Here is a 26,008-nt window from a genome sequence, read left to right on the forward strand (position 1 = left end):
TTTTTTAAGTGGAGGGCCACAAACCACTGTAATATTTAATTTTTTTGCCTCTCAAAGAACCAATATTTTCCCCCTTCAGAGCAATATTGCTCCCACTGAGAATGCATGTTCCAGAGACTTTTTAAAAAGTATATCATCTGATTTCCAGGGTTGAACCCAACATTCTCCCAAAGTGAACCACCAAACACAATTACACCACTGTTCTGATTTCAGAAAAAGAAAGAAAGAAAAAAGGATATCTTTGTGCCTATCTAGTGATAGTTCTTCCAAAGAAGAGAGCAAAATCCTTTTTTTCACACTGGACCTGATCTAGCCACTGAATAATGGCTTACTTTTTGGCTGTGTGTTAACTTTTTACAATACTTCTTTCTGAGTGCTAGAAGAGGTAGTAGATTGTCAAGTCCCTTAGGGACCCCCAAATAGTTCACTCTCCTAAACATCAACAATATATTCCCTTGTAAGAGTAGAATTAAGTTCATTATCTCATTAAACTTCTCCCAAACTCCAGAGGAAGACAGTGATTGGTATTGCTATTCCCCTTTTACAATTAGAGAAATGATATCATCGAGAGATTAGGTAGCTTAATTTAGGTCACAGGGACTGACATTTCTTCATATAACTGTCTTATCTGTCATATAAGGTCACTCTGAGGTTTCTAGACCTCATGTCTTCTGGTTCCTACTTTAATCTAGGATCATGGTACTCTGCTAGAGAAAAGTTTAAGAAGGTTGTTCTGCCTCTGACAACCCCTTTTCTCCATCTGATGACAGAAAAGCAAAAGAAGGTGCTAACAAATAAGAACTGACTGATGGGGAGAGAGGAAGAGAACTCAGGCTATTGTTTCTATTTCACAAGCAAATGGCTTAGGTAGCATAGTACACTGTATAGGGAGGTTCAAAAGTTTTTTCTTTTCTAAGATGAATACCATCATCTTTGTAGGGTTCAGATGAGACAGAGTAAACCATGATATGTTCCTCAGAAGATACAAAGACTCAGATCAAGAACTCCCACAGAGGACTTCCCTGGCGGTCCGGTGGTTAAGACTCTGCGCCTCCACAGCAGGGGGCGTGGGTTCAATCCCTGGTCTAACCAAGATCCCGCGTGCCACGCGGCGCAGCCAAAAAAGAAAAAGAAAAGATAAAAACAACTCCCACAGGCAGTCTTCAAATAACATGAGAAATTCATATTTTATTTAGTAGTTGTGGAAACTGACCACATCGTAGAACTATCCATGCTTGAAACTCACCATAAGTGAGTGAGAGTTGGCAAATCAAATAAAAAGTACTATCTAAAACGGCTCTTCTCTGTAAACTAGGCTTAGGCTCATTTTAATTTTCCCAATTAAATCAGTGTTAAAATTCCCTCAAAATAATATACAACTTATTCGTTCTAAAGAATAAGTGACTACAAGAGATAAAGTCCATCTCATGCCTTCAAGTAGATCTGTATGTAATTAATTCCTCACTACCAGAGTCTACTCTATGAAAACAAAACAAAGACTTCAGGGAAGGTTATTCTGCAATATTGCTTAGTTTAGGAACGTAACACGACACTGAATAACATTATCTCTAATAAATTTCCCTCATATGTGACCTCTGTCCCTCACATTGCCATAGTTCATTCCTTTTTGTTTGAAGAGGTGGAGATGAGCTAATGGTGGGTTAAATGCTTTAACTTTTATTCAGAATGCCCAGAACCAAAAGATACACCCTAGATCAACGCAAACACATTAAGGAGAATTTCAAAGTAGTATACACGTTTAGCTCAACTAGCTTCTGATACAGAAATGTTATGCTAGCCATTTCTTTTGCTATAAACCAGAACAAATTTGAGAGAGGGCCAAAAAAAAAATACAAAAAACAAAAAAAACAAAAACGAAAACAAAAAAACTTCACACTTGACAGCTCCTGTTAGCCAGCCACGAGATTCTCGCGAGATTCGCCTCCTCAATACCAAGCGCCTCTGTCTGGCAGAGCCGGTGTGAGACCAAGAGACAATCCTTCCCAGCCGCCAGGATAATCAAGAGTTTAGGCCGGAACGTTGAACACACACCGAGATAGTGAGGAGCCAGACGGAAAGCACAGACTATGGCGCTGAAACGGATTAATAAGAAACTTAGTGATTTGGCCTGTGACCCTCCAGCACAATGTTCTGCAGGTCCAGTTGGGGACGATATGTTTCATTGGCAAGCCACAATTATGGGACCTAATGGCAGCCCATATCAAGGCGGTGTATTCTTTCTGACAATTCATTTTCCTACAGACTACCCCTTCAAACCACCTAAGGTTGCATTTACAACAAGAATTTATCATCCAAATATTAACAGTAATGGCAGCATTTGTTTCGATATTCTAAGATCACAGTAGTCTCCTGCTTTAACTATTTCTGAAGTTCTTTTATCCATTTGTTCACTGCTATGTGATCCAAACCCAGATGACCCCCTAGTGCCAGAGATTGCACGGATCTACAAAACAAACAGAGATAAGTACAACAGAATATCTCGGGAATGGACTCAGAAGTATGCCATGTGATGCTACCTTAAAGTCAGAATAACCTGCATTATAGCTGGAATAAACTTTAAATTATTGTTCCTTTTTTGATTTTCTTATCCGGCTGCTCCCCTATCAGACTTCATCTTTTTTAATTTTATTTTTTGTATACCTCCCTCCATTCATTCACATGCTCATCTGAGAATACTTAAGTTCTTCCAGCTTTGGACAAAAACTGCTTTTAGAAACTGTAAAGTAGTTACAAGAGAACAGTTGCCCAAGATTCAGAATTTTTTAAAAAATGGAGCATGGGGCTTCCCTGGTGGCGCAGTGGTTGAGAGTCCGCCTGCCGATGCAGGGGACACGGGTTCGTGCCCCGGTCCGGGAAGATCCCACATGCCGCGGAGCGGCTGGGCCCGTGAGCCATGGCCACTGAGCCTGTGCGTCCGGAGCCTGTGCTCCGCAACGGGAGAGGCCACAACAGTGAGAGGCCCGCGTACCGCAAAAAAAAAAAAAAAAAAAAAAAGGAGTATGTGTATTATGTGGCCAATGTCTTCACTCTAACTTGGTTATGAGACTAAAACCATTCCTCACTGCTCTAACATGCTTAAGAATCATCAGAGGGGGAGGGAGATGGATGCTCAGTTGCCACATCAAAGGAAGCAGCATTATTCTAGCAGCATCCATTCTTGTGTAAGCCTTCCACTGTTAAAGATTTGAGGTTACATGATATACTTTATGCTCATAACTGATGTGGCTGTAGAATTGGTATTGAATTTATAGCATCAGCAGAACAGAAAATGTGATGTATGTTATGCATGTCAATAAAGGAATGACCTGTTCTTGTTCTACAGAGAATGGAAATTGGAAGTCAAACACCCTTTGTATTCCAAAATAGGGTCTCAAACATTTTGTAATTTTCATTTAAATTGTTAGGAGGCTTGGAGCTATTAGTTAATCTATCTTCCAATACACTGTTTAATATAGCACTGAATAAATGATGCAAGTTGTCAACGGATGAGTGATCAACTAATAGCTCTGCTAGTAACTGATTTATTTTTCTTCAATAAAGTTGCATAAACCAAAAACAAAACAAAACAAAACAACTTCACACTTTGCCTCAAAAAATGAAACTATAACTATTTTGGACTAAAATAAAAACTAGAGAACACAAGGTATGGAAATCTAAAAAGTGATTCTGGGACTTCCCTGGTGGCGCAGTGGTTAAGAATCTTCCTGCCAATGCAGGGGACACGGGTTCGAGCCCTGGTCCCGGAAGTTCCCACATGCCGCAGAGCAACTAAGCCCGTGCACCACAACTACTGAACCTGCGCTCTAGAACCCACGTGCCGCGACTACTGAAGCCCACGCGCCTAGAGCCCGTGCTCCGCAACAAGAGAAGCCACCGCAGTGAGAAGCCCGCGCACTGCAGGGAAGAGTAGCCCCTGCTCGCAGCAGCTAGAGAAAAGCCCGCGCACAGCAACGAAGACCCAACTCAGCACCCCAGACCAAAAAAAAAAAAATTGATTCTTTTGAGGGATTTAAGTGAAAAATCATTTCCCACCGGGTACCATAAAACAGGAACGAAGCGGGGAGGGGCAAGTCCTTTAAAGTCTTGGACATCAGAACAAAGGAACCAACTGAAAACACTCCGACTTAGAGTAGGTGAGGAGAGAAAGAGAGCCCCACCGAAATCCCATTGGTTGCAGCAGCTGTCAGTGAATTGGAAAGGGCAGTGAGCAGGAATGAGCACCACTGTGCTCCAGTCTTGATTTGCTAATTTCAGAAGCATTTGTCTATCTTGTTCTACCTACATAACTAGTTAAAGAAATAATCCTAGTTTCAGGAAAAGGCTAATTTTTTTCACTGGCAGGTGACCAGAGAAAACACATTCTTCAACGAGCTGTATAATAAGGCAATAAAAACAAGACGGTACTCATCAAACATTTTTATCTGAAGTGCTCAAAACATATGCCAATGTTATACCCAGTTCCCAGCTCCCCTTCACCATCTTCCCACAGCTGTGGGGGAAAAGCAAACCTTCTGTAGGAAGGATGTCTCCTCTGCCTATTGATGTAAGTCTGAATACAACTTTAGGAAAAGGACCTCCCCAAGAGGTTGTGGATGGGGACTTATAGGATTCCTCAGGGTGCCAGATCCTCCAAGCCCTCGGTAAAGACCTTGCTCTACCACTTCAAAGGCAGTGCGGGTAAAGTCCCTCTTGGTAGCCACAGATGCTGCCAAGAAGAACAATTCTGCATTTGGGCCAGGTACCAAAAGGGAGAATTCAGAAGGAAAAGTAAGAAGGCATTTTCCCATCCAGAGATAAGTAAGGAAACAGACCCACTGACTCACTAATCTCTTTTTCTAGAGGTGGTATTGTTATCCTGGTTTTATGCTCAATGAACAGCGGTGTGGAAAGTTAAGTGTTCAAGAAGTAATTCGCTCAAAGTTGCAAAGTAGGTCTGTAACAAAGAGCATTATAGAATCCAAGGGTCAACTTCAGTGATAGATGTAGGTTATCAGAAGGGCCCTTACAGGTTTGAGAATTAGAAGTTGGAATACTTTTTTTTTTTTTTAATGGAGAACAGGAATGTGTAGGAAGACCTTAGGCCAATGATTTATCACGATACAGTGGTCCAACCCCATGGGGACAGAGATCAAAAGCAATTTTATAATGCAAGCTTTAAGTAATTAACAGGTTGTTCCATAGTTTTGCACAAAACACATAATTAGATTACTATGGATCAGACTTATACTGTCAGACAGTGAAGGTCGTGAGTATGTCACAGATACTTGGTCTTAAAAGTTTGAGGAATATGGTTAAAATAAACATTCCAAGTAGTGGCTATTTACTGGGCCTCTGGCACAGATGTCTGAAGTCCTGCTCTGGACAAGATGAAGAGACTTTCTCCCCAGAGTAGTATGCTGAGCACATAAGATGTTCTTTGCTTCACTGGGGTATCTAGAAGAAGCCAGTAGGGCTGCACTCAAGTACTAAATCTTGTGGACCGGATGACTTGAAATTTCAAATTTTTGATGGTTTGAAGTAGATGCCTTTTATAAAAAGAGTTTAAAAAGTCCTAATTCCTCTGTTTTTGAACTTTGGAACAATTTTAATAGTAATATTCTCCTTGTTTTTTTCTGCTGGGCCTTGATATTACAGAAAAATCTTAGAACAATGTAATTGAAAGATGCTTATTAATTTTTAGAGAAAATCAGATAAATATCACCAACTAATCAGTAACCATCTTGAATGAATAGATTTTATAATGAACATAAGTCACGATAAAAATCATTAGGATAAAAGGAATCTACATGATTTCATGAAACCAAAGTTTATAAATATAATTTTCTATTGCTTGAGATAAATCCAATAAATCTGAATGCGACCTTGGCTTGTCATGTCAAGGCACCCAATTAATGTTTGCTTAATCTCACCCATACTCATGCCTCCAGGCAAGAAAGCAATTAAACTTAGGTTAAAAATCAGTTATCTGTCCACTTTTATGAGGTGCCTAGAAGAGGCAAATTCACAGAAAAAGAAAGTAGACTATAGGTTACTAGGGGCTGAGGGTGGGGTAGGGAGAAGCAGGGAGTTACTGGTTGATGGGTACAGAGTCTCAGTCTGGGATAATGAAAAAGTTCTGGAAATGGATAGTGGTGATGGTTGCACAATACTGTGAATGTACTTAATGGCACTGAATTGTACACTTATCAATGGTTAAAATGGTGAATTTATTATGTATATTTTACCACAATACAAATGATATCTTTAAAAAAAAATATCCAGATAAAGGGTTCTTCAATCATCCTTTTATAATAATGTGGCTTAGGCAGTTCCCCAAATTTGTCTGTTCATCAGAATCATCTGAAGTGCTTGCTAAAGTTACAGATTCTCTAGCCATACCTCAAAGTGGCTATTTGGGAACTACTGGACCCCAAGGATCATGAAGACATAATTGGATGCTGTCTGTATTGGGGCACCATGGTGCCAATTCAAGAAGCTTATTAACCCTTAGACCTATTCCTCCGTCCTGTGTTTTCTTTTCTTTTTTTTTTTTTTTTTTTTTGCGGTACGCGGGCCTCTCACTGCTGTGTCCTCTCCCGTTGCGGAGCACAGGCTCCGCAGGCGCAGGCTCAGCGGCCATGGTTCACGGGCCCAGCCGCTCCGTGGCATGTGGGATTCTCCCGGACCGGGTCACAAACCCGTGTCCCCTGCGTCGGCAGGCGGAATCTCAACCAATGCGCCACCAGGGAAGCCCCACAAATTTTTTTATTGTGGTAAAATACACATAACAAAAAAATTCATCGTAACCATTTTTAAGCGTATAGTTCACTGATGTTAAGTACATTCACACTGTTATGCAACCACCACCACCATCCGACTCCAGCGCTCTTTTTATCTTGCAAAACTGAAACTCTATACCCACTAAACAATACCCTCCCATTCCACCAGCCCCTGGCAACCACTATTCTGCTTTCTGTCTTTATGGTTTTGATTACTCTAAGTACCTCACATAAGTGGAATCATACAGTATTTGTGTTTTTGTGACTGGCTTATTTCACTCAGCATGGTGTCCTCAAGGTTCATCCATGTTGTAGCATGTGTCAGAATTTCCTTCCTTTTAAGGCAAGTGATATTCTATTACATGTATGTACCGCTGTTTGCTTATCCATTGATCCACTGATAGTCATTTTGGCTACTTCCACGTTTTAGCTATTGTAAATAATGCTGCTATGGGCATGGGAGTACAAATATCTCTTTGAGACTCTGCTTTGGAGATGTACACAGAGGTGGTAATTCTATTTTTAATTTTCTGAGGAACCATTATACTGTTTTCCATAGCAGCTGCTCTGTTGTACATTTGCACCAACAGTGCACAGTGGTTCCAGTTCCAGTTTCTCCACATCCTTGCCAACACTTGTTCTTTTCTTTTTTTAACAGTAGCCCTCCTAATGGGTGTGAGGTAGTACCTCACTGTAGTTTTGATTTTTATTCCCTAATGATGAGTGATGTTGAGCATCTTTTCATGGCATCTTTTCATTTCATGCATGGCTTATTGATCATTTGCATATCTTCTTTGGAGAAATGTCTATTGTGTCCTTTGCCAATTTTTAAATCAGGGTTTTTTTTTTATGGTTGATGTCCTTGTGTTTTAACAGTTGTCAGATTTATTTTACATAGAGAAGGATATGGTTTGAGCTGCCAATACAGAAGTCATTTTTGAGAGATAGTATGCTGTTGTTTAACTAAGGTTAAACAGTCATTAAGAGCCCTCTCTGTACCAGCCTAGGCACTAGGATTAAAAAATTCAATAAGTTATGGTCTTTGTGCCCAAAGAACTTAAAGTCTAATGGAGAAGACAAAAACTGATTTCAAAACAATCTTGATAAAGTAATGACAGGGAGGACAGGGTTTAGCCTCCTTGGTGGGTTGAGGTAGAGGGCTGCTGAGGGCAGGTGTTCTAGAGGAGGTGCTACCTGAGATGAGTACTGAAGCGGGAGTTTATCCAGGCGGAAAGATGGGGGTGGCAGGGCTACAGGCAGAGCCTCAACAAAGGCATCCCCATGGCAAGCAACATGTGAGATGAGAGGAACTACCAGTACTTGAGTTCAGTATAATCGGAGAGTAGCTTTTCAGGCAAGGAGTTGCTGGAAACGAGGCTGAAGAGGGAGGCAGAGATCAGGTCACAGAAAGTCTTGTGTGCTTCATTCTATAGATGGTGTGGGCACCTTTAAATGGTTTCAAGTAAGAGAAGAATAATAGCAGCACAGTCAGATTTTCTTCGTATATAGATAACTTGACTGTAAAGGGAGCAGAATTTCAAAGGTTCAAGCAAGAACCGGAGCAATGATAAGGCGAATCAAGAAGAAGGGTCGGGAATCAAGAACTATTTTGAAGGGGAAAACAGTGGGACTTTTTAGCTGACTGAATGTGAGAGGAAAAGACGAGTCTAGAATGATAGAGTATAATTTTGGGGAACCCACGAGGAGAGGCAGATTCAAGGGTGAAGGTGAGGAGTTCTGTTTCTGACATACTGAAAATTCGGTGACTGTCAAACATACCAGTAGTGATGCCTGAGGCTGATAGCACACTGCATGTGTGGGTCTGGTGCTCAGGGAGAGTTCAGGGCTAGAAAGTCATTTGCCTAAGGTAGTAGGAAAAGTCAAAGGAGACAAGACTGCTCAGTAACCATGTGTAGTGAGAAAAGTAAGGAGCCAAGAATGGAACCCTGGGATATACCAACATTTAAGACGAATACAGGAGAGTAACTTTTTTTTTTTTTTTTTTGCAGTACGCGGGCCTCTCACTGTTATGGCCTCTCCCGTTGCGGAGCACAGGCTCCGGATGCACAGGCTCAGCGGCCATGGCTCACGGACCCAGCCGCTCCGCGGCATGTGGGACCTTCCTGGACCGGGGCACGAACCCGTGGCCCCGGCATCGGCAGGCGGACTCTCAACCACTGCGCCACCAGGCTAGCCCGAGAGTAACTTTTTTTTTTTTTTTTTTTTTTTGCGGCACGCGGGCCTCTCACTGTTGTGGCCTCTCCCGTTGCGGAGCACAGGCTCCGGACGCGCAGGCTCAGTGGCCATGGCTCATGGGCCCAGCCGCTCCACAGCATGTGGGATCTTCCCGGACCGGGGCACGAACCCGTGTCCCCTGCATCGGCAGGCGGACTCTCAACCACTGCGCCACCAGGGAAGCCCCCGAGAGTAACTTTTTAAAAGACACTGAGGAGGACGTCAGAGAAGTAGGAAGAAAGAGGTAGTGGAAAGGGCATAACTTTGAAGCCAAACAGACTGTTTCGAATCTTTTCTCCACTACTTATTGTATGGCCTTGAACAAATTAGTTGTGAGCCTCTGTTTTCTTGTCTATAATATAGAGACAATACCATGCAGATTGTGATGAGGATTAAATGTGATACTGTAGGAATTATAACTTTAAAAAGTGCCTGTCACAATGCCTACATCATTGTAGGCATTCAACAAATGTTATTTCCTTTTTTTGTTAGTCTGGCCCTTTTGTGTTTCTTTCTCTGTAAGTAACAGGAAGTAGGGTATCCTTAGTTTTTATAATTTTTATATAGCTTTTAGGTTAACTAAGGGTCAAATTGGAGACAGCTTGACCTCGGTCCATCTACATTTACTCTAAACTGAAGCCACAAAGATGCAAGAAATTCAGGTTTGCAATGGTACTCTCAATATTCACATAACTACTGCTAATCTACTATGTTATTCCTGTTTTTCCAGGACACTAGTCCTTGGGAGTTACTTTGCAATGAATAGAATGGGTAAATAATAACATATTTGAAAAAGACTAGGAATTCTAACAGTTGTTAGAGGTGACACCAGTTTCATTTTTGGCTCAAGGAAGATATAGGAGTTTTAAGTATGGCAGTTAGTGAAAAGGTGCTGGAATGCTCCAAAGCATTAACATTAGAAAAGGAAAAATTCTACATGACTCAAAGATTAGTTTGATAAGAGATTTTTTTTCTACTGGAAGCTAAAACACTCTGTCAGGCCTGCTTTTAATAATCGGTAAGCTTCAATGAAGCAATTATCATTTAAGCTTTGAAGGGAGAGAAAAAAGGGTGTTTCAAGTCCCGCAAACAATTTACTGCTCCAGTATTCCTAATAATCACATGAGTATTTTTCCTTTTGACTGGAGAGCAAAGGAAAACGGAAACCTGTGGAAACTGGAGTTGGACAAGAAACAAAGTTCATAGATGAAATCCTGTGTAATACTGGCAACTGAAACAAGACTAACCCCTTACGTCCTTTGCAAAACTGACCCAGCTCAGTCCCTTTTTTTTCCCCTCAGTGATTTTTAAGTGTCACAAAAGGCTCTTCAGGCTGAATGAAACAACCATGGGAAAGTTCTTTCAGGAAAAAGATGCAATGATTGTTGCACTTTGTCTTGACTATGCCCTAGGTAGGCCATTTCCAGGTCAGGAATTTATTTCTCTAATTAGAGTGATGAGCTCAAAAGAAGCAATTTTAAATCAATCAGTAAAAAAAAAATATCTCCAAATAACACAATAGTTTTATTTCTGAGATAATTACCTTCCTTTATTCCAAAATGAAACTGTGACTATCTCTATTTTTTACTGCACGGTTAAAAAAGATGACCTTCAAGAATCTATAAACTAGTTCCTGGGATACAGTAGGCACTCAATAAATTTGTTGAAAGAAAGAATGAATAAATAGAGCAAAACAATCACCTTCTCCTTACAGCCTCTGTTATTCTTGTATTAATCTAAGGCTAATTTAGGTTCATGACAGTCACATCATCCTGTTGCCCAATACTCAACTTAAGTCTCTTGTAGTCTTACTGTTAAGTTGCTTGTCACTATGCCTCTTCTTTTTTTGGGTGCACCTTGCAGCTTGTGGGATCTTAGTCCCCCCCTCACCGACCAGGGATCAAACCTGCGCCCCCTGCAGTGGAAGCACAGAGTCCTAACCACTGGACTGCCAGGGAATTCCCATGCCTCTTGTTCTTTTCTTTCTTTCTTTTAAAAAATATTTATTTATTTATTTATTTGATTGCACCAGGTCTTAGTTGCAGCAGGCAGGCTCCTTAGTTGCAGCTCACCAGCTCCTTAGTTGTGGCACATGGGATCCTTAGTTGTGGCATGTGAACTCTTAGTTGTGGCATGCATGTGGGATCTAGTTCCCTGACCAGGGATTGAACCCAGGCCCCCTGCATTGGGAGCTTGGAATCCTATCCACTGTGCCACCAGGGAAGTCCCCCATGCCTCTTTTTCTTGACCAGCTTTTTCAATTGGGTATTTTTCAAATTCAATTTTTATTTATATTTATTATACTTATATTTTCCTATTTGATTTGTAAAATGAGCCTGTTGCTGGAACACATATCCCTGGAACACAAAGGTAACAGTTAACACACAAATAACAACAGATTAGATTCTCAGCCTCTTTGGCATCCTCTAAATCACCTATCATGACACTCATTATACTTGTATTACTTATGCATTCACTCATCTATTTATTCAACAAATATTTACTAAGTCTTAATAAGTGCCAGGCCCCATTCTCAATGCTGAGGATATAGCAATGAACAAAAGGGACACAAATCCCTGCCCCTATAGAGTTTACATGAGAGTGCAGGCAGGGTCAGGCAAAACACAAGAAAAACAAGTCATGAAAAACAAAATAGTACAGTGTTTGTTCCAGATTAAAAGAAACTAAAGAGACATTACCAAGTACAATGTGTAAACCTTGATTTGACCCTGGGTCAGAAAACAAACAGCTATTAAATATATTTGAGAACAACTGGGGAAATTGTAATTTGCACTGGATGTTAGATTATGTTATGGAATTATTATTCATTTTCTTACATGTGATAACGAGACTGGGGTTATGCAGGAGAAGAGGGGAATGTTCTTACTTTTAGGAGATTAAGTATGTAGGGGTTAAGTGTCATGATTCTTGTAAGTTAGTTTCACATTATCTATCCATCCATCCATCCATCCATCCATCTGCCTATTGTGCACAAATGTAACAAATGTTAGCATTTGGTGAATCCAAGTTACTCCCATAACTTTCTTGTAGGTTTGAAAATTTTTTAAATGAAGAGTGGTGGGTGTAGGGGAAATCTATTGTATCTCTAGTCAGAGATGTGGGACGATTAATTGATTTGACTTTTGTTTCTCAGTATTTTTCCATAAATGTGTTACTCCCTCATCTTGAAAAGATTTCCTTTCATTATACATATAGCAACACTGGTCCCATCACTTCCCCTTTTCTATTGCAGCCATAGGAAAAGCTGGGATATGGGATAGCCATAGGATAGGATATTCTCTCAAAATAAAATACCTCTTTGTTATGACTTTGTTAAATCAACATTTCTTTCTTTTTTTTTTTTTTTTTTTGCGGTACGCGGGCCTCTCACTGTTGTGGCCTCTCCCATTGCGGAACACAGGCTCTGGACGCGCAGGCTCAGCGGCCATGGCTCACGGGCCCAGCCACTCCGCGGCATGTGGGATCTTCCCGGACCGGGGCATGAACCCGTGTCCCCTGCATCGGCAGGCGGACTCTCAACCACTGCACCACCAGGGAAGCCCACATCAACATTTCTTAAGTGGAGCATAGGGTACAGGATATTATCTTGTTCAGCAACAGGCCACAAGATAAACTGAAATAGAGATGTTTATTACGGACAGGTCCTGGAGGAAGCACAAAGCATACCTTAAGGGGCCACAGGGGGAGGTCAAGGCAGAGTGAAGACAGAGAGTGACAGGACCTGGGGCAACAAGACTTTATTAGGGTCTGTGGGTGGAGAACTTTGGGGTTCCTGGGCTAAGGCCGGATTGGTCAATTCAAACCAAAAGAGTGGGCTTTTGGTAAGCTCCCATGGGGGTCTTATCTAAGGGACAAGGTGAAAGCCCTGGGAGGCAGGGGAGACTGCTAGTGGTAAAGTCATATCAGGAACTTATATTTGTTTGTGACTTTGCAGGCTGTTATCTAAGGCATGCACTTGCTGAGGAAGCTGGTATCATTTTAAGGTCTCTGCAGGCCAAACAAAATGGACTGCAAGGCAGCAAAAGCATGGAGCAACTTAGCTAAACTCTCAACACTCCTCAAACTTGATCTGAAATAATGCTTTTATAACTGAATTCAGAAAAGTAATATAATAATTGCAAAGTGTAGGAAAAATATAAGGACAAAGTGCAAAGGAAATAAACCGTGAAGCCAGTAATATGGGGTGTGTATTAGAATCTTATAGTTGCTTTAACAAATTACCATAAACTTGGTGGCTTGAAATTCCTGAAATTTATTCTCCTATAGTTCTGGAGGCCGTAAGTCCTAATTGAGTCTTAACAGGGCTAACATCAAGGTGTCAGAGGCCCGATTCCTTCTGCAGATCCGGGGAGAATCTATTTCTTTGGCTTCGCCATCGACTAGGGGCTGTCCTCACTACTTGGCTTGTGGCCCCGCATCACATCACCTTCCCCTGTCCATTGCTTCCAGCTTTCACATTGCCTTCTTCCTCTTCTGTCATAAAGTCTCCCACAGTCTGCCTCTTATAAGGATACTTGTGATTACATTTAGGTCCACCTGGATAATCCAGGAAAATCTCCCCCATCTCAAGATCCTTAACTTAACCATATCTGCAAAGTTCTTCTTGTCATATAAGATAACATTCACAGGTTCCAGGGATTAGGACCTGGGTATCTTTGGGTGCTATTATTCAGCCTACCACAGAGTGAGAGAAAATAAAGGGTCACATGAATAAGTAAGAAATAAAGGAGGCTGGGACTTACCTGGTGGTGCAGTGGTTAAGAATCCGCCTGCCAATGCAGGGGACACAGGTTCAAGCCCTGGTCCGGAAGATCCCACATGCCACGGAGCAACTAAGCCTGTGCACCACAACTACTGAGCCTGCACTCTAGAGCCCGCGAACCACAACTACTGAGCCCGAGTGCTACAACTACTGAAGCCCGCGCGCCTAGAACCCATGCACTGCAACAAGAGAAGCACTGCAATGAGAAGCCCGCGCACCACAATGAAGAGTAGCCCCCGCTCGCCACAACTAGAGAAAGCCTGCACGCAGCAACAAAGACCCAACGCAGCCAAAAATAAATACATAAATAAAAATTTATTTAAAAAAAAAGAAATAAAGGAGGGAATCTTCAATCATCCTTTGAAAATAAATTAGAAGGCACAATGTCATTCCTCCTCAGAAAGGGTATTTCTCATCACCATAAAACACTTAGACTGAGCTGGGAAACACGAATGGATGTATTCAGACCTTGGTTTGATTCTGTTGCACTAATTATTTAACTGCTATACCTCAATTTCCTCATTTTTAAAATGGAGATAATAATAATACTTAAATGGTGGTTGAGAAGATTCAATATTATAATGCATGTAAAGATTTAACACAGTTCTTCACACATGGTGAGTGCTCATTAAATGATGGCTACCATTATAATTATTTTATTATTCACAGAACAGGCTGTGCAACCCTCATGATGCTGAATCAGTACACAGTTTTTCCAGAGGCCTCTAGTGACCCCTTCTTCTATGTGCATTCTATATAAGTCAATAAATAAAGCTTACTCAAGTGTCAAAACTTAAAAAAAATTTTTTTAAGCATATCTTATCTCTAACTATATCACAAACTTCCTTGGCTTACTAAAAAGATGATAATAAACACAAGTAACCTTTTGTTTATCAACTCTGGTTCAACATTATGACTATTGCTTACTGCCCTGGCCATAACAGAAAGATACCCTCGATGAACAAAAAGATTAATAAAGCGTTTACATGTCCCCTATATGGTAAATTACCTTAAAATACTGTTTGCTTGTTTTAAATATGGATTTTCTCTTGTTTGTCTTTAATATGGATTATCTCTTCACTGGTTCTCTAGTGACTTTCTTTTCTGATAACATTTATCACTGTCAGTGTGGCTAAGGCAACACTTTAGACCCTCCTCACTACTTTTTTATCTGCTGCTGCTGATCAGTACTTGAAGGTTATGCATTTATAAGTAAACGGGTTCTCTGTCAAACTCTTGGGAGACTTTCTGCCTCTCCTACAAAGACACATATAAACTCTGTAAACACTGGCTCCTCAGGGGCCATTTTTACTTACTTTCAAATCAGTGACTATGTTCTGAACATGTTAGAAGTTTGATTGCTATGTTGGTGAGTTGCTAAGTAGCGTTCTACCACATCAGACATTAGCCTGAGGATCTGTCTAATGATTAATACAAATCAAAACACTAGTAAATGAACCAGTTTAGGGTGTAATAATATCTTCAATTTAATGATCTTATCTTACAAAAGTGGCCCAGTGAATTACTCTGTCCACCTGGGGGTTCAAGAGTTCTTATGCTTTTGTTTACAAAGAACTCTAGACAATCCTTGAGGCTAGTATGGATGCTATGTATCCATATGTATATGTAAACAGAGGAACTCTAGGTTACCCAGTGATTTAGCCATATTAATTCTTGTTTCTAAATTTTTACTGTCAACATCAACTCTCTGGCTTAATTGAGCCCTTTGTTGATACACTTTTTTGTTTGTTGGTTTAATTCCCCCCTAAATTACTCCTTGCCCTCAGGGAAGGTGTGTGAACTAGCAAGTCTTCTTATCTTTGCTGCAGACTGGGGCCTCTCAGTCTTAGCTGTGGCCCGTTTCTAGATGGAAAGGAGAGCAGGACTCATACAAGTTGATGTACTACACAGTTAAAATTTGAAGAATTTTCGTATTTGTTAAATATAAATATAGGTGTTTATATTTTATCTTAACAAAACCAAACAAAATCAATTTTTGGATTAACTGTCATTTAAACTATCCGTGTCACTGGTATTTGCAGGCTGACTATACATTTTAAGTATGCCTATTAAGTGTTAAATTTTTTTTTATCAGTTATGTTCTTAATGCAATATATGCAGTACAAAAATAGTTCATTCATTTTAGTTTACAAAACAGATATAATGAATATTGTGATATATGGTGCTTCCTTCTCTGTATTTTCCAGGAATCTAAAAATCCATGAGTTTTCCTTGTCCTGCTCACAATAGATTTATAGTAAGGACCATGTGTATTAGGTGTATATTAGTAACAGTATAAAAGCAACTGCCATTTATGGAGTACCTGCTGTGTGCTAAGCGCTATACGGAGCACTTTGTATAATGTGGTGGTTTTACGGTCCACAAAATTCTATGATACTCCCCTCCCTTCCCCTTGAGTATGGGTTAAACTTACTGATTCCCTTCTAAAGAAGAGAATAAAATAAAAGCGACAGTATGTGACTTCAGAGACTCGGTCATAAAAGGTACTGATGCTTCCTGTTTGCTCACTCTCTGAGATCACTTTTTCTGGGGAAGCCACTACCATATCACGAGGAACTTATGATGAAGAACTGAGGCCTCCTGCCAACAGTGATACGAGTGAGTTTAGGAGCAGACCTCCCAGTCCCATTCAAGCCTTCAGGTGGCTGCAGCCCCGACCCAAATCTTGATTTCTACCTTATGAAGGACCTTGAGCCAGAACCACCTAAGTGAGCTGCTCCTGGATTCCTGACCCTCCGGACCTGTGTGACATACGTATTTATGGTTTTAAGCCTCCACGTTTTGGGGTAATTTATTATACACTGATAGATAACTAATACATATATATTTAACTAGTACACATATATTATCTTTTTTATTCCCACAACCACCATGGAAGAGGTGGTATTATCTTCATGCAAATTAGAAAACAAAGGCTCAGGTGGTTAAGTAATTTATTCAAGGTCATAAGCAAGTAATGGTAGACCCATGACACCAAGCCCATATTCTTTGTACTATATTATACTATGGCTTTTCAGGTCCTGTTTCTTTCAGGCAGCTTATTAGCTACCTCTCCCACCTTTGATTAGCCTGCTATCAATGCTTTCATGCAAATAACGGATTAGAAAAAAAAGACAGGCTTAAGAATAGTCCAGAATCATACTTATGGACTATTCCCTTCAGCATGACATGAACTCATTAATTAGCACATTTTGATACGACTGTTCAACCAGTTTTATGTTGTTTAACCAGCCTGTATTCTTTCTGCTTCTTCACAAGGATATCATGGAGATGTTGTCAAGGTCTTGTTGAAACCCAATTAAACTATACCAATACAATAAATATAGCTAAATATTAGAATAATCTTATGATAAGTACAGCTAAAACTAAGTACAGCTTTCTCCCGATTTGTCTGGTAATGCCTTCAAAAATGGAATAAGTTTGCATCAACTATTTCACTTGCTCCTCCTTCAGGATTATTGCCATTACCATCATTCATCTTTTATCACTCCCGTCACAATCATCACTGATTTTGATAAATAAGTGCTTTACACACATTATTTGACTTACAACTCAGGACAACCCTATGAAGTAGGTTCTCTTATTATTTCTGTTTTGCTAATAAGGAAATTTGGCTTATAGAGATAAATAATTTGCCTAATGTCATTTTACTAAGAAGTGAAACCTGGGGTTGAAATCGGGCCTTCTTTACCCACCAAGCCTGGGCTCTTTTTCTTTTCCTTTTCTTCTCTACTCTACTCATCTCTTCTCTCCACCCCTTCCTCCTTCCCTCATCCCCTCCCACCCCCTTCTTTTTCAATAAACCCTGATAGGCTTACAGTGACTAAAACTTCCTTTTCTAAATACCTACAATTTATTCTTTTTAATAAATAGTTGAAGAATATCACCCAAGATGGATGGCAAGGTCATCAGCCTTCAGTCTGCTGAAATGACCTTCTGACTCCAATCTTCTGGAACTTCTCCTCTCCACCTGCCATGCCACCCTCCCCCTGCCCATCCCCCATCCCCTCCACACAACGTGCACACTTTCTGCTTTCTCAAAGACTGCCAGCAGTGGTTCAGCCAGTTTATCGACTGGGCCTTAGCACCTCAGAATGTAAATTAGGCCCAGAAACTTGAGCTCATTAAAAGCAGTTAGGTGATCTCTTATAATCTCAGTTATATTTGATTTCATTCTCTGGAACCAGTGTTTATTTTATCTTTTCCAGTCCAAAGAGCATCCTCTTTGACTGAGAAGACTAAATCAAAATAAGAGGTTTTGCTTTCTCACTTTCATTCATTAATATTATACCACCCACCTAGTCTTCATTGTTCTTTTTGGCTCTGATGTAATTTTTTTAAAAGGAAGACTTTTTATATCATCTTCAGTATTTTGTCACAATTCTCAGTTTTCCTAGTCTCTTATTTTCCCTTTAATTTAATACAATATAAATATAAACATTCATTTGTATATGTAGTTGATCTTTGAACAATTTAGGGGTTAGGGGAACCAGCCCCCCATGCAGTTGAAAATCTGCCTATAACTTCTGACTCCCCCAAACTTAACTACTAATAGCCTACTATTGACCTGAAGCCTTACTGATAACATAAACAGTCAATTAACACATATTTTGTATGTTATATTATTATATACTGTATTCTTACAATAAAGTAAGCTAGAGAAAAGAAAACATTATTGGGCATACCTGGTAGTACAGTGGTTAAGAATCTGCCTGCCAATGCAGGGGACACAGGTTTGAGCCCGAGCCCTGGTCTGGGAAAATCCCATGTGCTGTGGAGCAACTAAGCCCGTGTGCCACAACTACTGAGCCAGCAAGCCACAACTACTGAAGCCCACGTGCCACAACTACTGAAGCCCACATGCCTAGAACCTGTGCTCCGCAACAAGAGAAGCCACCGCAATGAGAAGCCTGTGCACTACAATGACGGGTAGCCCCCGCTCGTCGCAACTAGAGAAAGCCCGTGCACAGCAACGAAGACCCAACGCAGCTAAAAATAAATAAATAAAACAAACAAAAAAAGACATTATTAAGAAAATCACAAGGAAGAGAAAACACATTTACAGTACTGTACTGTTTTTATACCATTAAGTTTACATAGTCTGTTTACAAGTGAATCATCTGTCAGTATCTACAACAATATTGTCTTATATGATACAAAACACTGTTACATGTATTACTAACACTAGACATCAAAAATGAAAAGATAATGTGAAAAAGAAATTCATATTTATTTCCAATTATAATGATTCATGTATTGATAATTAAGAAGCAGCAATACGATTACTGTACAGTAGCCTAGCCTATACACAAATGAATAAATCATTATAAAATTTGTATGGCATACAGTATTATGGTCATATTCATAATACAGTACTGGAAATATTGCTACATTTAAAAAAAAACCACTTACCTGTGATGACAGGATGATACAAAGTTTCTCCAATTACAAGAAAGAGAGGCATACTGTACGGTAATGTAATTCTTTGGAAGCAAAGTTATGAAACAGGAAGAAAACTAACAGATTGTTAACTTTGTATTAAATATCACTCACGTTATGCTGTGTAAGGATAGACTAACCACCTCAATACCAGTCCTGCACACAGTGTTCTACATGATGAATACTTAGGTGATAATGATGGTGATGACACAAAAACATCTCACACAGTTCTTGCTGTTCAGTTATTACATTTTCACACGAAGATACCCACACATACATACACAACAGATAAGTTTATTACATGATTATTTACTCTTCATTAAGTGGAAGTCTTCATGTTGAGTAGGCTGAGGAGGAGGAGGAAGAGGAGGGGGCGGTCTTGCTGTCCTAGGGGTGGCCGAGGTGGAAGAGGAGGCAGCAGAGGCAGGCACACTCGGTGTAACTTTATGGAAATAGATCATAATTTGTCTGACATTTTTGCCTTTTCATTTCTCTAAAAATATTTCTATATAGTACTGATCCTTCTTTTACTGTTTTAGTTTCAGAGCCTGTATCATAGAAGAATAACTGGAACCCTTCTGCCAGACTATCTAATGTCAGTATGTTTTCTGGAGCTACTTCTAAGTCTTCTTCCTCATTGCCTGGCACTGGTTCAAAAGCACTCAACTCCACCAGGTTATCTTCTGTTAATTCCTCTGGTGTGGTGTCTATTAGCTCTTGAATTTCTCCAAGATCCATATCTTGAAACCTCTCAAACCAACCCCCTCAACTTTTTTTTTTTTTTTTGCCATGTCTACAATCTCTTTCATGATTTCCTTGATTGGCTCTGTTGTGAATCCTGTGAAGTAAATGTACAACATCTGGACAGTTTTTGCCAGCAGGAATTTTTGTTTTGGGCTTGACGGCTTTCACGGCTTTTTCTATAACAAAAATGTCATCTTCAATGGTGTAATCCTTACAGACTTTCATGATGTTCTCTCTACTGGGGTTCTCTTTCATAGTGCTGACAATCCTTTCCATAGAGTACCATGTGTAATGAGCCTTAAAGGTCCTTATTATCCCCTGATTTAGAGGCTGAATTAGAGACATTGTGTCTGGGGGCAAGTAAACCACTTCAGTGCCTTCAGTGTTGAATTCATGGGGTTCTGGGTGGTCAGGGGCTTTGTCCAATATCAAAAGAACTTTAAAAGGCATTCCCTTACTGGCAAGGTACTTCCTGACTTCAGGAGAAAAGTGTCGATGAAACCAGTCCAGAAAAAGGGCTCTCGTTGTCCAGGGCTTCTTGTTGTACAACCAAAAGACTGGCAGCTGGTGTTTATCTTTTTCCTTCAAGGTTTGAGAATTAGCAGCTTTACAGATGAGGGTAGTCCTGATCATGCACTTGACTGCATTTGCAAAAAACAGTAGAGTTAGTCTATTTCTTTCTGCCTTAAATTCTGGTGCTCACTTCTCTTCCTTACTAATAAATGTCCTTTATGGCAATTTTTCTAGGATAGGGCACTTTCATCTGCATTAAAAACCTGTCCAGGCAGATATCCTTTCTCCTCAATGATTTTCTCAATGGCTTCTGGGAACTCATCTGTTGCCTCCTGGTCAGTAGAAGCCCCTTCTCCTATTATCTTGACATTTTTTTAAGCCAAACCTCTTTCTAAAATTATCAAACCATCCTTTGCTGACATTAAATTCTCCAGCTTTAGATCTTTTACCTTCCTTTTGCTTTAAGTTGTCATGTAACAACTTCACTTTTTCTCAAGTCATATTAAAGTCTATAAGCATGCCTTTCTTATAGCAATCCTGCACCCAGATAAAAGCTGCATTTTCAATGAGATAAAAAGTGCAATATTCCAGGGAGATCAGCTCAGTGCTTTGTAACCACCTAGGGCGGGGGGTAGGGAGGGTGGGAGGGAGATGCAAGAGAGAGGAGACATGGGGATATATGTACATGTATAGCTGATTCACTTTGATATAAAGCAGAAACAAACACACCATTGTAAAGCAATTATACTCCAATAAAGATGTTAAAAAAAGGTCCAATATTCAATATTTCTCAAAAAGAGCAAGGTTTGTGCGACTGCTGACCTAGCTGCAATGATCACTTTATGAATTTTCCTTTCTTCTTCTTTTTCCTTTTTTTCTTTTTTCTTTTTTATAATAGTCCTTATATTGCATTCATTTATCTTGAAATGGTGGGCAATTGCAGCTGCAGACCTCAATCTATGGTACATATCAAGCAGTTCAACTCTTTCTTGTCATGCCATGACTTTTCTCTGCTTCTGGGGAGCACTTCCAGCATCACTAGTGGCACTTCGTGTGAGTCCACTGGTGTTTTTCAAGGTTTACAGTGTTGTGCTAAACATGATGAAAAATACGTGTGATCTGCAGGAGGTCACCTTTTACTGTGATAAGCAGTACTGGAGATATGAACTGCCCAGGTGGAGATGATTAGTGTCACATTTTAAGTGGATACTCATGATGCTTAAGCTCATTGCAAGAGCAACAGGAGGTGGCTACAAAATTATTACAGTTGTACAGTATGCACTAGAGTTAATTTTATGCAGTTATGATTTAATATTGCATCTTTATGTTTGTTTACATTTCTCTAGAAAGTGAATGACGCCATATATGGTCTGTAAGTATGTGCATAAGTTTTTATAAATTTTAGCTTTTTATAATATATTTGACTATTTTTATGGTAATAAATGATAAAATAGACCACCATCTACATTTATTTTAGGCATTTGTGACATATTTAATTTTAAAAGAATTTTTTTAGATACTTCTAGGATACATTGGTTCATCTGTGAGTTTTTTCAAATTGTTGCAAATCTCTAAAAAAATTTCCAATATATTCATTGAAAAAAAATTCGTGTATAAGTGGATCCATGCAGTTGAAACCCATGTTATCCAAGGGTCAGCTGTACTCTGAATGAGGCACTTTGCTAGATGCTAGGAACCCAGGGGTAAGCAAGACAGAGAAATGTTCTCATGAAGCTTACAGTCTAATGAAGAAGACAGAATTTAAGCAAACAGTTATATGTACGAAAAATGTAGGAAAAGAGCTTATAAGAAGCATATTAAACCTTATTTAAAAGTTCAGAAAAGTCTGCCTAGAAAAAGAGACACTTAAAAAAGAATATTACCAGTATTACATAAATGCCTTCAGAAGACAGGAGGAAATACTTCCAAACTCATTGTATGAGGCCAGCATCATCCTGACACTCCAGACAGATATTACAAGAAAAGAAAACAGCAGCCTAAAATACATTATGCAGATAGATGCAAAAATCATTAACAAAATATTAGTAAAAGGAATCCAATGGTAGATATATAAAAATGATAATAAATCACGACTAAGGTGGATTTATTCACATCATAGCATAAGGGGGAAAATAATATGTTATCTCAATAGATGCAGAAAACCAATTAAAAATTGAATACCAATTCACAATAAAAATTCTCAGCAAACTAAGAATAAAAGTAAACTTCCTCAACCTAATAAAGGACATCCATGAAAAACCTCATATTTAATATGAAAGATTGAAAACTCTTCTGCCATGATTGGGAACAAAGCAAAGATATCTGCTCTCACCACTTCTATTTAACATTGTAATGAGGTCCTACTCTGTGCAATAAAGAAAGAAAAAGGAAAAGAACCCACAGAGACTGGAAAGGAAGAAGTAAAACTGCCTCCGATTTGCATATGACATGATTTTGCATGTAGAAGATTCTCAGGAATCTACAAAAAAACTATGAGAAATAATAAGTGAATTTAGCGGGCTTCCCTGGTGGCGCAGTGGTTGAGAGTCCGCCTGCCGATGCAGGGGACACGGGCTTGTGCCCTGGTCTGGGAAGATCCCACATGCCGCGGAGCGGCTGGGCCCGTGAGCCATGGCCGCTGAGCCTGCGCGTCCGGAGCCTGTGCTCCGCAACGGGAGAGGCCACAACAGTGAGAGGCCCGCGTACCACAAAAAAAAAAAAAAAAAAAAAAAGTGAATTTAGCAAAGTCTCAGGAAGGGGAATATACAAAAAGGAATTATATTTCTATGTTCTTGCAATGAAAAGTTGGTAAAGAAAATAAATTTTAAAAATAACGCTATTTAGGGCTTCCCTGGTGGCACAGTGGTTAGGAACCCGCCTGCCAATGCAGGGGACACAGGTTCAAGCCCTGGTCCGGGAAGATCCCACATGCTGTGGAGCAACTAAGCCCGCGCGCCACAACTACTGAGCCTGCGTGCCACAACTACTGAAGCCCGCACTCCTAGAGCCCATGCTCCACAACAAGAGAAGCCACCACAATGAGAAGCCCACGCACCACAACAAAGAGTAGCCCCTGCTCGCCGCAACTAGAGAAAGCCCACGTGCAGCAATGAAGACCCAATGCAGCCAAAAATAAATAAAACAAAATAAAATAAAATAAAATAACTTTGAAAACAATAACACTATTTAAAATAGTAGCACAAAACATGAAATATATAAATTTAATAAAATGTGTAAGATCTGTATATTAAACACTATAAAGTATTGCTGAGAGACATTAAAGAAGACCTAAGAAAAAATTTACTATGTTCATGGATTGGAAGAGTCAATATTGCAAAGATAACAATTCCCCCCAAATTGATCTACAGATTCTTCATATCTCAATCAAATTCTTTTTTTGTAGTGAGTTAATAACTTTATTTTAGGTAGAATTAATTCTTTACAGTTTTGAATCTGAAGCTGGAACACAATACAGTATGCCTCTTCTTTCTTTCAGGTCTCCTAATACTTCCTTCCTTAGGTTATTTCTAGAGAAATATCCCCAAACAAAATCTGACCAAACCAAAATTGAAAAAAAAAATCAAACGTAATATCACAATAAGCCACAGTCGAAAATCAACCACAAACTTAGAAATGCTTTTCAATGGATATGTCAATCAAATTCTTGTTAGGCTTTTTTTTGTGTGTAGAAATTGACATTTATTCTAAAAGTTATATGGAAATTCAAGGGACCTCTAATGACCAAAACAATCTTGAAAATGCAAAAGTTGAAGGGCATACACTACCTTTCTATAAAGATAAAGTAATCAAGACTAAAGTTCAACAAATAGATCAATGGAACAACATAGAGAATCCAGAAATACACCCACACTTATATAATCAACTGATTTCTTTTACAAAGGAACCAAAACAATGAAGTGGGAAAGGTGAAGTCTTTCAGAGTGGTGCTGGAACAAACAGCTAGCTATCCATATGGAAAAAAACAAAATAAAACCCTGACCTCAACTTCAAACCACACACAAAAATTAATTCAAGATGGATTATATACCCAAGCATAAAAGCTAAATTTCTAATGCTTTTAGAAGAAAATGTAGAGTAATACTGTTACAAACTTAGTGTAGGCAAAGATTTTTTTAGAGCAGACCCAGAAGGCCTAACCATAAAAGAAAAAATTGATTTTTAAAACTTCTGCTCAATAAAAGACTCCACTAAGGAAATAAATAAACAAGCCAAAGAATGGGAGAGAGATCTGCAATACACATATCTCACTTGCATCCAGAGTATATAAAGAACTGCTGCTCAATGATTAAAATAAAATAAACAACCCACTAAAAATTGGGCAAGGGACTTCCCTGGTGGTCCAGTGGTTAGGACTTCACTTTACAATGCAGGGGATACGGGTTTGACCCCTGGTTGGGGAGCTAAGATCCCACATGAGTCGTGGCCAAAAAACCAAAACATCAAACAGAAGTAATATTGTAATAAATTCAATAAAGACTTTAAAAATTGTCCACACATGGGCCTCCCTGGTGGCGCAGTGGTTGAGAGTCCGCCTGCCGATGCAGGGGATACGGGTTCGTGCCCCGGTCTGGGAGGATCCCATATGCCGCGGAGCGGCTGGGCCCATGGGCCATGGCCGCTGGGCCTGCGCGTCCGGAGCCTGTGCTCCGCAACGGGAGAGGCCACAACAGTGAGAGGCCCACATACCGCAAAAAGAAAAAAAAAAAAAAAATTGTCCACATCAAAAAATAATTAAAGGGCTTCCCTGGTGGCGCAGTGGTTGAGAGTCCGCCTGCCGATGCAGGGGACACGGGTTCGTGCCCCGATCCCGGAAGATCCCACATGCCGCGGAGCGGCTGGGCCCGCGAGCCATGGCCGCGGAGCCTGTGTGTCCGGAGCCTGTGCTCCGCAACGGGAGAGGCCACAGCAGTGAGAGGCCCGCGTACAGCAAAAAAAAAAAAAAAAAAAATTAAAAAAAATTTTTTTAATTAAAAATGGGCAAAAGATTTGAAGAGACATTACATAGAGGAAATGGTCAATAAGCAATAAAAAAGTGTTCATCATCATTAGTCATCAGGAAAATGCAAATTAAAACCACGAGATACTAGAAAGGTTACTTCATACCCATTAGAAAAGCTAAACTTAAAAAGACTATGCTTGCTTCAGAAGCACATGTATTAAAATTGGCACAATACAGAGATTGGCATGGCCCCTGTGCAAGGATGACACACAAATTTGTGAAGCAGTCCATATTTTAAAAAATAACATTATTGTGGTAATTATTTCACCACATACACATATATCAAATCATCACATAGTACACCTTAAACCTACACAATGTTATATGTCAATTATATCTCAAAGCTGGAGGAAAAAAGAAGATTGAGAACAACAAATGTTAGCAAGGATGTATAACAACTGGAATTTTCAGATATTGCTGATAGAAGTGTAAAACAGTACAACCAATTTGGAAAACAATTTGTCAGCAATTTCA

General features: G+C 39.8%; 1 protein-coding gene and 2 pseudogenes across 7 annotated transcripts in view; 2 read left to right on the top strand and 1 right to left on the bottom strand.

Moving 5' to 3' along the window:
* Positions 1 to 26,008, bottom strand: part of CSTPP1 (centriolar satellite-associated tubulin polyglutamylase complex regulator 1) — a 199,982-nt gene that overhangs the window by 47,141 nt on the left and 126,833 nt on the right. The window lies entirely within an intron of this gene.
* On the top strand, positions 1,922 to 2,787 carry LOC132493050 (ubiquitin-conjugating enzyme E2 D3-like; annotated as a pseudogene).
* Positions 25,672 to 25,771, top strand: LOC132494562 (U6 spliceosomal RNA; annotated as a pseudogene).

Source organism: Mesoplodon densirostris, chromosome 7 (genome assembly GCF_025265405.1).
Source record: "Mesoplodon densirostris isolate mMesDen1 chromosome 7, mMesDen1 primary haplotype, whole genome shotgun sequence".
Lineage (NCBI taxonomy): Eukaryota > Metazoa > Chordata > Mammalia > Artiodactyla > Ziphiidae > Mesoplodon > Mesoplodon densirostris.